General features: G+C 34.8%; 1 non-coding gene across 1 annotated transcript; it reads right to left on the bottom strand.

Moving 5' to 3' along the window:
* Positions 1-11,285: 11,285 nt before the first annotated feature.
* Positions 11,286-11,389, bottom strand: LOC132419049 (U6 spliceosomal RNA). Its single transcript, XR_009518072.1, has one exon. It is a non-coding gene; the product is annotated as a U6 spliceosomal RNA (small nuclear RNA).
* Positions 11,390-13,795: the final 2,406 nt, after the last annotated feature.

Consider the following 13,795-nt stretch of genomic DNA (forward strand, 5'->3'; position numbering starts at 1 on the left):
CAGTTATTCTCTCAGGAGTAATGTCAGCAACATGCCGACATTTGTTACTAGGAGGAAGGTAATAATATGTTAGTAGGAGGAAGGAAAGTTAGTTGCTGAACTCCTGCTAACTTTGTGGGTTGCCCACCAAGGGGTATGAGACTGGACTATATCACAACTCTGCCCCTCCTACTTGTCTTCTTTACATCTTTAGTTGTAGAAGATCTTTTCTGGTAGGTTCCAGAAAAGAAGATCTTTTCTGGTAGAAAAGATCTTTTTTATCAATGATTGTTCTGCAAATAGTTGTGATTTTTATGTGTTTGTGAGAGGAGGTGAGGTCAGGTTCTTTCTACTCTGCTGTCTTCTCAAATTAAAATTTGGGATTAAAAGTGCTGACATGATAAAATGAATGACTTAGAAAGGAGACATAACAGTCATAAACATGTATGCAACATCAACATAGCATACATGAAATGGAAATATTTTAAATGATTGGAAAACAATAAAAGTACTATCGTAGTGGAAGACTTTTAAGACACTCAAAATAAGACATGTCCATTAGGAAAAAAAATAAGGAACTGAGTGATGTAATTAATAAAGTCAATCTAATCCATATCTATAAAATTTTGTAAAATTTGAATGATTCTCATATATCCATGTTTATTATATATCCATAAGTTGATTGGAAGAGGAATAAAAATATGCCACTTTAAAAGATGTGAACACCAGACCATTTCATAGTTGAGCTTCATGTAACCTATAAAAGACAGGTAATACAATGTTATCTAAGCCATTCAAGACTATGAATGGAAAGAACCTCAATTCATGAAGCAAGTAGACCCTAGTGTTCTAACCTGATAAAGATAGTGCCAAAAGGAAACTACGCACTAACCTTATTTAATAATATAGATGCCAAAGTTCTAAATTAAATATTAGAATATTTGACATTTCAGTATAGGAAAAGTAAAATCTGTCCAAAGAAAATTTATTCTAGAAATATAAGAATCTCAACATCAAGATACCTAATAGCATATTTAATTATTTTAACAAGTTTAAGGGAAAATGTGATCATGTCAATAGATATATTTGATAAAATTCAGCATCCCTATTCCTTATAAAAATTGACATATAATAGAAAAAGAAAGGAAATAATTAAATCTGAGAAAAAGTATTCATCAAATACCAACAGCAGAAATAATTTTATGTGGTAAAATGCTGAAGCCATTTATATTAAAATAGTAGAATACTGTTATCATTATTATTTGAAAATAAATTATAATGCAACAGAAAAAAGAGGAAAATTAAATACTTGATACAAGTAATGGAAAAGAAAAAGAAAATATTATTTTCCTTCATCATGTATTATAGTAAATAAACTCCTAGTGTTTATAAGGGAATTTTGTAAATTAGCTGGGTAGTAGATAAATGCCCAGAGTTCAGTGCTGTTTCTCTTTACTAGCAATAACCAAAGCTACATATGGAAATCAAAGAAATTCCAAATTAAAAAAAAAACTATAAAATAATAACAAATTCTATGTGGACTTATAAATGCTTCAGTACAAGGAAGAAATCATGAAAGAAGAATAATAGGGTGGTTTAGCTTTAGGATTGAGGATAGGCAAGTTAGTGGAACAAAATAAGCAGCCCATAAATAAATCCGTGCATACATAGAAATTTAATCTATGAAAAGAAATGGTTTCATTTCAGTAGAAAAGAATGATTTGTTTAAATAAATTGCCTTGGTGCATCTGGAAGTAAATAAATTTGTACTCCTACCTTATAAGATATGCAATAATTAACACTGATGCATAAGTACTTAAGTTTAAAAAAATACACAAGAAATTATGCAGAAAATTTAGGAAATTGTAGTGTAAAGTATGGATTGGGCAAATATTTCTAATGAAGAAAGTGAATCCAGCTTCCATACTAGTTGTCTTGGACGGCAATGCTGCCATGTGAAGATCCTTAATGGTTAAAGACCACATGAAAAATGAGGACAAACTGAGACCAGCATCAACCTGCTGATGTGTGATTGAGGCCATCTTGAATCTTCCAGGCCCAACTGAGTGCCAGATGATATGGGCAAAACCAGTAGAAGAACTGACCAGGTGATCCTAGCTCGACATGCTAACCAATAGAATGGGGAACAAATAAAATATAATTTTTTTAAAGCCAGTAAGTTTTGTGGCAGTGTTATAGTGAAAAATAACTAATATAATAGTCTTGATGGTTGTGGTAAATATTAAAGACAAAGTAAATTCTTCCCTAGTTTGCCTAAAATAATATTTATGTGCTTGAAATACTCATTCATGTATTTTTTTAAAAACAGGGAATAAAATCCAGAAGTATAATTTTAAAAAAAAGTGAATCCAGAAGCTTTGAAAGAAAAGATGGACATATTTGACAATATAAAACAAAAAGCTTCTATGGCAAAGTATACATAAACAAAATCAAAGAGTACATAATATTTATCCGCTTTCTCAAATTTCTTTGTGTATCAGGCCTGTTTGTACTTACAATGTATATTACAGAAAAAGATATCAGTCATACATAAGAAGACAAATAGCTAGATAGAAAAATGGCAAAACATACAAATGGATGATTCATTTAAGTACAAATTGAAACTGACTAAAATGGGATAATATGCCTATGGGAAAATGCCTATGAATGCCACCAGAGAAATGCTAATTAAAATTGATATAGCATTTTTCACCCAAAATAGTGACAAAAATAAGAAAAGCTGTGCTAATGGAAATGTGGGTGAAATGTAACATCCAGTTTTGCTGGTGTAATATGAATTGTTCAGGCCTTTAGGGAAAGTAATTTTGTCCTTGTGGAAATCTACAATAGATATAAAAGCACCACTATGTAAGGATATATGTAACACTGTAATACTAAAACAAACAACCAAGACCAACATCAACAACTAGAAAGAAAGGGGAATGGTTGAAGAAAATGTGGTTCATTCATATAATGGAATATCATGCAGATGTTAAGATACCAAGTTATATTTATACCAACCAACTTATAAGACCTTCCACAATGTAATTTTAAGTGAGAAAAATGAGATCTAGTGAAGTTTAAATGATTTATTTACATAAAATGAAGACAAATCCCATATATGCAAATATGTATTATAGGTTTATGTACAATTTTATGAAGATGGAGGAAAGTATTGAAGAGTGTATATCAGGCTATAAGAATTGATTATCTAGGGTTGGGGTGGAGTGATAAAGTGAGTTGGAGGAAAGTAAGGGGAGAAGGAGGAAGAGAAAGGAAAAAATAAGAGCAATAATTACAGGTGGAACTTTGAGTACATGGATAAGTATAAAGTGCAGTACTCAACAGAAAAAGGATAAGGACACAAGCCATCAACTATATGGAATGAATATAGTGTAAGACACACAGAGGAGGATTTAGAATATTTAGAACTATTCCCTTAAGCCCAATGGTTAAGAGTTATTATCTGTTCTCTAAGCAGAATGAATTGGGGACTGATGTCAAGACCTTTTATGTACCATTTGTGTTTAGTTTTGTATATTATAAATTGTATAACTTTCTCAGAGAAAAATAGTACTAGAAGAAAAAATGACTTAAATTCAATTAAATTTGACTAGTTATATTTCAGATATGTTAACACTGGGATAAAGGTGTCATTGTAATTTTTTTCATTTTGATGATATTGAATAGCACTAATAATTTTTCCCTTTTTTGAGATTGAATTAATAATTTTTTTGAATTAAAAAATTTATTGGAGTATAGTTGACTTACAATGTGTTAGTTTAGGTGTACAACAAAAGGATTCAGTTATACATATACATATATTCATTCTTTTTCAGATTCTTTTCTCATATAGGTTATCAGAGAACACTGAGTAGAGTTCCCTGTGTTATACAGTAGGTCGTTGTTGCTTATCTATCTTATATATATGTAATATATATATATTATCCATAGTAGTGTGTATGTTAATCCCAACCTCCTGATTTAACCCCCCCCCCCCACATTTCCACTTTGGTAACCATAAGTTTGGTCTCGATATCTGTAAGTCTGTTTCTGTTTTGTAGAAAAGTTCACTTGTATCATTAAAAAAAAATTAGATTCCAGATATGAGTGATATATGATATTTGTCTTTCTCTGTCTGACTTACTTCACTTCGTGTGATACTCTCTAGGTCCATCCATGTTGCTGCAAATGCCATTATTTCATTCTTTTTCATGGCTAATATCTCATTGTATATATTACCACATCTTCTTTATGCATTTTCTGTTGATGGACATTTAGGCTGCTTCCATGTCCTGGCTATTGTAAATAGTGCTGCCATGAACATTGGGGTGCATGTATCCTTTCAGATTGTGGTTTCCTCCAGATATATGCCCAAGAGTGGGATTGCTGGATCATGTGGTAGTTCTATTTTTACTTTTTTGAGGAACTTCCATATTGTTCTCCACAGTGGCTCTACCAATTTACATTCCCACCAACAGTTCAGGAGGGTTCCCTTTTCTCCATACCCTCTCCAGCATTTATTGTTTGTAGATTTTTTGATGATGGCCATTCTGACTGGTGTGAAGTGATACTTCATTGTAGTTTTGATTTGCATTTCTCTAATAATTAGTGACGTTGAGTATCACTTCATGTGTTTTTTGTCACCTGTATGTCTTCTTTGGAGAAATGTCTATTTAGATTTTCTGCCCATTTTTTGATTGGGTTGTTTGGTTTTTTAATATAGAGCTGCATGAGCTGTTTGTATATTTTGGAGATTAAGCCCTTGTCAGTCACTTCATTTGCAAGTATTTTCTCCCATTCTGTGGGTCATCTTTTCATCTTGTTTATGGTTTCCTTTGCTGTACAGAAACTTTTAAGATGAATTAGGTCTGATTTGTTTATTTTTGTTTTTATTTTCATGACTCTATGAGAAGATTTTGCTACAACTTATGTCAAAGGGTGTTCTGCCTATGTTTTCCTCTAAGAGTTCTATAGTGTCCTGTCTTACATTTAGGTCTTTGATCTATTTTAAGTTTGTTTTGTGTATGGTGTTGGGAAATGTTCTAATTTCATTCTTTTATATGTAGCTGTCCAATTTTCCCAGCACTGCTTATTGAAGAGACTGTCTTTTCTCCATTGTATATGCTTGCCTCCTTTGTCTTAGATTAATTGACCATAGGTGTGTGGGTTTATTTCTGGGCTTTATATCCTGTTCCATTGATCTGTATTTCTGTCCTTGTGCTAGTACCATGTTTTGATTACTGTAGCTTCATAGTTTAGTCTGAAGTCAGGGAGCCTGATTCCTCCAGCTCCGTTTTTCTGTCTCAAGATTGCTTTGGCTATTCAGGGTCTTTTGTGTTTCCATATAAACTTAAAATGTTTTGTTCTAGTTCTATGAAAAATGGCATTGGTAATTTGATAGGGATTGCATTGAATCTGTAGATTACCTTGGGTAGTATAGTCACTTTGACAATATCGATTCTTCCAATCCAAGAACATGGTATGTCTTTCCATCTGTTTCTGTCATCTTTGATTTCTTTCATCAGCATCTTATAGTTTTCAGACTACAGCTATTTATTCTCCTTAGGTAGGTTTATTCCTAGGTATTTTATTCTTTTTGATGCAATGGTAAATGGGCTCAACAAAATACTAGCTAACTCAATCCAACAACACATTGAAAGCGTCATACACCATGATCAAGTGGGATTTATCCCAGGGATGCAAGGATTCTTCAATATATGCAAATCAATCAGTGTGATACACCACAGTAACAAACTGAAGAATAAAAACCACATGATCATCTCAATAGATGCAGAAAAAGCTTTGGATAAAATTCACCACCCATTTGTGATTTAAAAAAAAAAAACTCTCCAGAAAGTAGGCATAGCGGGAACTTACCTCAACATAATAAAGGACATACATGACAAATCCATAACTAACATCATTCTCAATGGTGAAATGCTGAATGCATTCCCTCTAAGAGCAGGAGCAAGACAAGGATGTCCACTGCCACCACTTTTATTCAAACAGTTTTGGAAGTCTTAGCTATGCCAGAGTAGAAAAAGTAATAAAAGGAATCCAAATTGGAAAAGAAGAATTAAAACTGTCACTCTTTGCAGGTGACATGTTACTATATATAGAAAATCCTAAAGATGCTACCAGGAAACTACTAGAGCTCATCAATGAATTTGGTAAATTTGCAGAACACAAAATTAATACTCAGAAATCTCTTGCATTCCTATACACTAACAATGAAATGTCAGATTTTTTTCACTTTTAAATATTTATTTTAAACCTTATATACAGCAGATTCCACATATTTTGGTGTACAGTTTTATGTATACCAATAAATGCATAGTTGTGTAATCACCTCCACAAAAAAAAAAAACAGTTCCATCACTCCCCAGAAATTCCCTCATAGTATCCCTTTGTCACACCTTTCCCTCTAACCCCCAACTCCTTGTCACTGTTCTATTCTTCTTTCCCACATTGTTGCCTTTTAAAGAATACTGTATATGTGGAATCAAATAGTATATAGCCTTTTGAGTCAGATTTCTTTCACTTGGCAAAATGAATTTGAGATTCATCCAGATTGTGACATGTTTTAATAGTTTGCTGCATTAATAGCTGCAATAAAGTATAAGCATAAAATAATTATTAGCTTAATATATTGAATTGCCAAAGAAATTATTTATTCTATATTGATGTATAGTTGATTTTCAATATTATATTAGTTACAGGTGTACAACATAATGGTTTGATATTTTTATAGATTATACTCCATTTAAATTTGTTATAAAATATTGGCTATATTACCTGTGTGCTATACATTGCATCCTTCTATCTTATTTATTTTATACCTAGTTGTTTGTACCTTTTAATCCTCTTCCCCTATCTTGTCTCTACCTCTACCACCTCACTGATGACCACAAGTTTGTCTACTGTATCTTTGAGTGTATTTCTGTTTTGTAATATTTATTTATTTGTCTTAATTCTTCAGATTTCACATATAAGTGAAGACATACATTATTTGTCTTTATCTGACTTCACTAAGAATAATACCATCCAGGTCCATTCATTTTGTTGCAAACGGCAAAAATTCATTCTTTTTTATGGCTGAGTAATATTCCATTGTGTGTGTGTGTGTGTGTGTGTGTGTGTGTGTGTGTGTGTGTGTGTATCATAACTTCTTTATTCATACATCTGTTGATGGACATTTTAGGTTGTTTCCCTCTCTTAGCCATTGTAAATAATGTTGCTGTAAACATTGGGGTATACATATCTTTTCAAATTAGTGTTTTCATTTTACTCAGATGCATACTAAGGAGTGGAATTGCTGTATCACATGGTAGTTCTATTTTTAATTTTTTGAGGAAGCTCCAACTGTTTTCCATAATGGCTATACCATTTTTCATTCCCACCAATAGTGGACAAGGGTTCCCTTTTCTCCACATCACCACCACCATTGATTATTTGTTGTCTTTTTGACAATAGCCATTCTGACAAATGTGAGGTGATATCTCATTGTGGATTTGATTAGCATTTCTCTGGAATAGATACCAGCTGATCATGGTGTATGACATTTTTATGTACTGTTGAATTCAGTTTGCTATTATATTGTTGAGGATTTTTGCATCTATATTCATCAGAGATATTAGCCTATAATTTTCTTTTTGTTTTGTAGTGTCTTAGATTTTAGTATCAGGTTATGGGTGGCCACATAGAATTAGATTGGTAATTTTCTCTTTAACTTTTGCCATTTTAATTATGATGTATCTTGGTGTGGGTGTGTTTGGGTTAATCTTGTTTGGGACCCTCTGTGCTTCCTGTTCCTAGGTATCTGTTTTCTTCTTCAGGTTTGGGAAGTTTTCAGCTATAATTTCATCCAATATATTTTTAAGCCTTTTCTCTCTCTCTTCTCCCTCTGGGACCACTATAATGTGAATGTTAGTATGCTTGATGTTCTGGAAGAATCTTAAACTACTCACATTTTAAAAATTTGTTTCTTCTTCTGCTGTTCTAATTGGGTGATTTCCATTATTCTATCTTCCAGATCACATATGCATTCTTCTGTATCACCTAGTCTGCTGTTAATTCCTTCTAGTGTACTTTAAAATTTCAGTTATTGTATTCTTCCTTTCTGACTGGTTCTTTTTTTTTTTTTGCATCACGGTTTATTACAAGGTATTGAATATAGTTCCCTGTGCTATACATTAAATCCTTTTTGCTTATCTATTTTATATATAGTACTTTGTATCTGCTAATCCCAAACTCCTAATTTATCCCTTCCTTCCTCCTTTACTCTTTGGTAAGCATAAGTTTGTTTTCTAAGTCTGTGAGTCTGTTTTTGGTTTGTAAATAAGTTCATTTGTATCATGTTTTAGATTCCACATGCAAGTGATATCATATGATATTTGTCTTTCTGTTTCTGACTTCACTTAGTATGATAATGTCTAGGTCCATCCATGTTGCTGCAAGTAGCATTATTTCCTTATTATTTATGGCTGAGTAATATATATATGTGTATATATATATATATATATATATATATATATATATATACCACATCTTCTTTATCCATTTGTTTGTCGATGGACACTTAGGTTGCTTCCATGTCTTGGCTATTGTAAATAGTGTTACTATGAACATTGGAGTGCATGCATTTTTTTAATTAAGAGTTTCCTCCAGATATATGTCAAAGAGTGGGATTGTAGGATCATATGGTAGCTCTATTTTTAGTTTTTTAAGGAACCTCCATACTGTTCTCCATAGTGGCTGTACCAATTTACATTCCCACCAGCAGTGTAGGATGGTTCTCATTTCTCCACACCCTCTCCAGCATTTATTAATTGTAGACTTTTTGATCATGGCCATTCTAACTGGTGTGAGGTGGTAATTATTGTAGTTTCGATTTGCATTTCTCTAGTAATTAGCAATGTTGAGCATCTTTTCATGTGCCTGTTAGTCATCTGTATGTCTTCTTTGGAGAAATGTCTTTTTAGGTCTTCTGCTCAATTTTTGATTGAATTGTATGAGCTGTTTATATATTTTGTAAATTTATCCTGTGTTGTTCACATTGTCTGCAAATATTTTTTCCCAGTCCATAGTTTTTTTCATTTTGTTTATGGCTTCCTTTACGGTGAAACCCCTTATGAGTTTGATGAGGTCCCATTTGTTTGTTTTTGCTTTTATTTTTATTGCCTTGGGAGACTGACCTAAGAAAACACTGGTATGATTTATGTCAGAGAATGTTTTGCCTATGCTCTATTCAAGGAATTTTATGGTGTCATGTCTTATGTTTAACCAAAAGATTCTTTATTATATTTTCTACTTCTTTGTTAGAATTATCACTGTGTTCATCTATTCTTTTCCCTAGTTTAGTTAGCATTTTATTATTAATGCTTTCAACTCTTTATCTGAAAAGTTATTTATCTCTTTCACTAATTGTTTTTTTTTCAGTGTCTTTTTATTCCTTTGTTTGAAATAAATTCCTCTGTGTTCTCATTTTGCTTATCTTTCTTTGTCTCTATGAAATTAGGTGAAACAGTTACCTGTTTTGGTCATTTTTTGTTAATGTTTCCTAAGCCCTCCCTCTTTCCTAAAAATATTTTACTGGAATATAGTTGATTTAAAATGTTGCATTATTTTCTGCTGTACAGCAAAGTGAATCAGTTATACATATACATATATACACTCCTTTTAAAATTCTTTTCCCATATAGGTCATTACAGAGTATTGAGAAGAGTTACCTGTGTTATACAGTAGGTCATTATTAGTTATCTATTTTATATATAATACTATGCATATGTCAATCCTAATCTCCCAATTTACCCCTCCCCCCTTTTCCTCCCCTGGTAACCATAAGTTGTTTTCTACATCTGTGATTCTATTTCTGTTTTGTAAATAAGTTAATTTATTCTATTTTTTTATATTCCACATATAAGCAATATCATATGATATTTGTTTTTCTCTGTCTGACCTACTTTACTCAGTATGACAATCTCTAGGTCCAACCATGTTGTTGCAAATGACATTATTTCCTTCTTTTATATAGACGAGTAATATTTCATTGTATATATGTACCAGATCTTCTTAATCCATTTCTCTGTTGATGGACATTTATGTTGCTTCCATGTCCTCGCTATTATAAATAGTGCTGTAATGAACATTAGGGTGCATGTATCTTTTTGAATTATGGTTTTCTCTGGGTATATTCCCAGTAGTGGGATTGCAGGATCATATGGTAGTTCTATTTTTACTTCTTTAAGGAACATCCATACACTTCTCCATAATGGTTTTACCAATTTACATTCCTACCAACAGTGTAGGAGGGTTCCTTTTTCTCCACACCCTCTCCAGCATTTATTGTTTGTAGATTTTTTGATGATGGCCATTCTGACTGGTGTGAGGTGATACGTCATTGTAGTTTTGATTTATATTTCTCTAATAATTAGTGATTTTGAGCATATTTTCATGTCCTTTTTGGCATCTATAGGTCTTCTTTGAAGAAATGTCTATTTAGATCTTCTGCACATATTTTGACTGTTTTTTTGTTTTTTTAATATTAAGCTGCATGAGCTGTTTGTATATTTTGGAGATTAATCCCTTGTTGGTCACTTCATTAGCAAATACTTTTTTCCCATTCTGTGGATTGTCTTTTTGTTTTCTTTATGGTTTCCTTTGCTGTGCAGAAGCTTTTAAGTTTAATTAGGTCCCATTTCTTTATTTTTGTTTTTATTTTCATTACTCTAAGAGGTGGATAAATAAAGATCCTGCTAGAATTTATGTCAGAGAGTGTTCTGCCTACCTTTTACTCTAAGAGTTTTATATATCTGGCCTTACATTTAGGTCTTTAATCCATTTTCAGTTTATTTTTGTGTATGGTTTTAGGGCATGTTCTAATTTCATTCTTTTACATGTAGCTGTCCAGTTTTCCCAACACCACTTATTGAAGAGACATTTTGTCCATTGTATATTCTTGCTTACTTTGTCACAGATTAGGTGACCGTAGGGGCTTGGGTTTATCTGTGGACTTTCTATCCTGTTCTTTGACCTACATTTCTGTTTTTGTGCCAGTACCATACTGTTTTGATTACTCTAGCTTTGTAGTATAGTCTGATGTCAGGGAGCCTGATTTCTCCAGCTCCATCTTTCTTTCTCAAGATTGCTTTGGCTCTTCAGGTCTTTTGTGTTTCCATACAAATTATAAAATTTTCTGTTCTAATTCTGTGAAAAATACCATTGGTAATTTGTTAGGGATTGCATTGAATCTGTAGATTGATTTGAGTAGTATAGTCATTTTGACAATATTGATTCTTCCAATCAAAAATATGGATACTTTACGAATTTGCATGTCATCCTTGTGCAGTAGTCATGCTAATCTGCTCTGTGTTTTTCCAGATTTAGTATATGTGCTGCTGCAGTGAACATCCTATGCTGGTCTTGAGGTGGTGTCCTTGTGTGGGAGTATCCCTATGCAGTCTGTCTGTGCACAGTGGCTTTGGTGGGAAAGCTGGATCTGAAATCAACATGGGTCACATCTTCCCCCAGTGTGTGCTGCCAGTTATCACCTTGGTGAGAGACGAGGCTGGTAATGGAGGGACTAGAATTACAGCCATGTTTGGCCTGGGGTTCCTCTTCTGCTCAGTGGCCAACACCATTTTATTGGTGGAGGGGTTGGGTTCCATGTTGCTGGAGCATAAGCCCTGAGCTTTTGGACCATGCTGACTCTGTTCCCTCTAAATGTGTTCTCTCCACCTCCCAGCACTCTCACCCTCACCCCAGAGGGGAGCAGTGCTGGACTAAGAAGGTTTGGTAGAGGTGATTGGCATGGGTTGGACATGGGTTATGGTGGTCCTGGAACCTGAGTCCCAGTCTACTCCCAAAGCAAGCACCAGAAATCATTGCCCTTGCCATGTTCAGATGTCTTTCTGAGTCCGAGCCACCTGCTTTCCTCACAACTGTGCACAACTCTCAGCCACTGTATCCCTCACCCTATTGTGGAGCTGTGCCATGGAGAAAGAGGGGCCAGAGCTGGCACTCAACTCAAGCTGGGGCACACACCAGGGCAGTTGGGGGAAACCAGCCACGGTCCTGGGCAGTTTCAATCTCCTTCCTTCCCCTTATTTTGGGAGTATGCAAATGTGTGCATATCCTTCATGCACGGTGTCTAAGTTTCTTACAGCCCTGCTCTCAGTTCCACTGGTTTTCAAACCAACAAAGGAGAGTTGTCCTCTCAGTGTTCAACTGGGGCAGCTCCCAGGGCTGGGGCACCCAATAGGTGGCTCAAACTTCTTACTCCCCAGGGAGGATCTCCAAGCCCAGTAATCACCCTCCTCTTCTGTGTCTCCTCCAAGGGGTACAGGTCCCAATTTGATCACTTCTCTTCCTTTCTTTCCCAGCTCCGTGTAAATCTTTCTTACAGCCTTTGTTGTACAAGAGTCTTTCTCCCAGTCTCCAGTTTATTTTCAGTGAGAATTACTTCACATGTAGATGTATTTTTGATGTTTTCATTGAGAGGAGGTGAGTTCCGTGTCCTCCTACTCTACTATCTTGACCTCTCAAGACTTTAGATTTTAACGGTGATGGTGAGATTTTGGAGAATTTCAAGTAGAGGACTAACATTACCTGAACTAGTTGTTTAAAGAATCATCTGCCAAATGTTTAGAGAACCAATCGAATGGGGAAAAGTAAAAAGAGGAAGATCAGTCAGGCAACTATTATAGATGTCCAGGAGGAAAATCATGATAGCTTGAATACGGTGATAGTGATGGAAAATGTTAGAAGGGATAAGATCCTATATATATTTTGAAGGTAGAGCCATCTGGATTTGAGGATGGACTGGATATGGATTATGAGAAAAAGAGAGAAGTTCAAAGTTTTTGCCCTAAGCAACTGATGAATGGTAGTGTTACATATTGACATGAGGAAGACTGAGAGGAGCATTTTGGAGAGTGTGTATGAATTAGTTCAGTTCTGGACAATGAATTGGACAAAAAAGTGTGCTCCTTTTCAGATTCCCTCAATTGCCTCATTTCTATCTTATGATTGCAACCCTGCTGCATCAAGTAGCTGCTCTGCCATGTCTAGATTTTTTTTTTTTTGTGGTACGCGGGCCTCTCACTGTTGTGGCCTCTCCCGTTGCGGAACACAGGCTCCAGATGCGCAGGCTCAGCAGCCATGGCTCATGGGCCCAGCCACTCCACGGCATGTGGGATCTTCCCAGACCGGGGCACGAACCCGTGTCCCCTGCATCGGCAGGCAGACTCTCAACCACTGTGCCATGGGAAGCCCTGCCATGTCTAGATTTAAATGAAATTCCACACCATGTGGTGTAGGATCAGTCTTCCCAAGTATGGTGACCAATTTATCATTGTTTGCCCAGGATTGAGGGGTTTCTCAGGAAGGAGGACTATCAGTGTGAAAACCCAGTCAGTCCCAGGTGAACTAGAAAGCTATTCTATTCTTGAGTAACTGTGAAGGGGCCAGATGATGTGACTCAGAATTTTGGGAAATTAACTCTTTATCATATGAACTTTTACCTAATGAGAAATGAGAGACAGATGGTGTTGTAGGTTGAGTTTTCTGGATATAAATACTTACATGGTGTTTATTATGTCATATATTTATTGTGGGTTAACACATGTGAATGAAAGGATACAGAAGTAAGATCAGATAGAGGGAGAAATCAAACTGAGATACACTCAACAAAGATTTGGCTAATGCTATGGTTGGGCACATAAAGCCAGTTAGAGTTGTCCTGAAGTAGGCAAAAAAAAGCCTGGCTTTTATACTTACATAATCAATTTTTGGTTGTGAGCTGCCTCGGGAATTG

Source organism: Delphinus delphis, chromosome X (genome assembly GCF_949987515.2).
Source record: "Delphinus delphis chromosome X, mDelDel1.2, whole genome shotgun sequence".
Classification (NCBI taxonomy): domain Eukaryota; kingdom Metazoa; phylum Chordata; class Mammalia; order Artiodactyla; family Delphinidae; genus Delphinus; species Delphinus delphis.